The sequence below is a fragment of the Lipotes vexillifer genome, unplaced genomic scaffold (assembly GCF_000442215.2).
Source record: "Lipotes vexillifer unplaced genomic scaffold, Lipotes_vexillifer_v1.1 scaffold1117, whole genome shotgun sequence".
In the NCBI taxonomy this organism is placed as follows: domain Eukaryota; kingdom Metazoa; phylum Chordata; class Mammalia; order Artiodactyla; family Lipotidae; genus Lipotes; species Lipotes vexillifer.
Genome location: NW_006778824.1, coordinates 650,965 through 652,778, shown reverse-complemented (window position 1 = coordinate 652,778; position 1,814 = coordinate 650,965).

The following is a 1,814-nucleotide window of genomic DNA, read 5'->3' as shown; positions in this document are numbered from 1 at the left end:
TTTTTAAAAACTATAAAAATCACTCTTTCCAAGACATAAATTTGGAAAACAAGCTGAACTTTTAAGCAGGTGACTGATGAGCAGGAGCCGACTGGTCCGATTCGCCGGCTGCCGCGGGTAAGGGACCGACGCTGCCGCCCGGGACCCGGGGGCGGCGGGGCCTGGACGCAGGCAGAGCGGCCGCAGGGACGACGCTGGGACCCTCTCCTCCCCATCCGTCCCGCCCTGGGTGCCGCACTTTCCGGAGGGGCCGGGGCTCCTGGGCGACCAGCTCAAGGACGTGGAGCCCATCCGGAGTCGAGCTCAGCTTGGACCAGAGCCGACTGCCGATGGGGAAGTCGGAGGCTGGGCGAGGGCAGTGGCCCCCGGCCTCCCCGTGCCCCGTGCCAGGGCGCCCCGTCATCCACCTGCGTCCTTTCTGGAACGTTTAGAACTTGCAGATCTGGTCGTCCTTTCTCAAAGGGCTGAAGGGCTGTCCACCATTCAAATTACATTCTGTCTCCTATTATTACCAATAAATTCCAAGTGATCTTTCTTCTCCTTATAGTTTTTAGGGTTACATACATTTCACCTACGCAGTTCTTTCATGCTTGACTATATTACGGAATGCCACTTCTGTTATAGGAGCTAATTGATACCGTGATTTGTTATGTTGCTGGGACATAATTCAGAAAGTTATTGCAGAGGTTTTGATACCCGGAGCGGCGCTCACTGTTGAACATTTCTCACAGGAGCAGATGCAGCATCAGGTGAAAAGTGTGACGCTGCACAGATGAAATATTTCCAGAAGCTTTTACTCTTGTTGTTTGGGTGGGTGCCAACATCTTTCTAGAAGAAAGCTCATTATTTCCAACGCTGCTTGATTTGAATTTATTCCCTGGTCATTAGTTAGTGCTTTTTAAAAAAAAAAAAAAAAAAAAAAAAGCTGGAACAAGTATGTGTATATATTTGAAAAAAGGAAAAAAATCAAGCACAAAAGAGGGGAATCACCACCTCTCAATCTAATCAAAGATGAGCTTTTAAAAAAATTTTTATGGTGAATTAATTGTAGATTCACAGGAAGTTGCAGAAATAGCAAAGGCAGTGCAGTGCGGCCTACACAGCACACACTCCCCCGAGGGGCTGCCCCAGGTGGCGGCAAACCAGGAGCCCAGGCTGGTGCTGCAAAATCCGGGCTGTGGACCTGGTTCTGTTCCCACCACTTCAACAGGCATTCGTGTGTGTGTGTGTGTGTGTGTGTGTGTGTGTCTGTCTCTGTGTGTCTGTGTGTGGGAGGGGCACTGTGAAATGCTATCCCGTGTATAGATTTGTGTCACTGTCACAACCAAGGTACAGAACCTGGCTTTGCCCCAAGGCTCCAGTGGGCCTGTTCTCCAGCTCGGCTGTTCCGTCCTTTGAGGATGTTGTATAAACGATACCACAGGGAGCGATCTCACTGGTGTTGGCTTCTCCACTCAGCACGACGCCCTTGAGGTCCATCCAGCCCCTGCTGGCTTCCTTTCCCTCATCGTGGGCGTTCCAGCAAGTAAATGTGCTGTTTGCGTAACTGTTCGAGGGGAAGGCATTTTCGTTGTCTCTAGTCTTTGCTCTAAGGGGATGGAGCTGCTACAAACATTCATGCACGTGTTTGTGTGAACCTAAGTTCCCATTTCTCTGGGATAAATGCAGAGGCTGGGCCGTATGCTAACTGCACACAGAGTTTATGAGAACCTGCCAAACTCTGCGCCAGAGGGTCTGCACCATTTTAGATTCCCAAGAGCAACGTATGGGAGACCCAGTAGCTTTGCATCTTCCCCAGCATTTGGTGTTTGTCA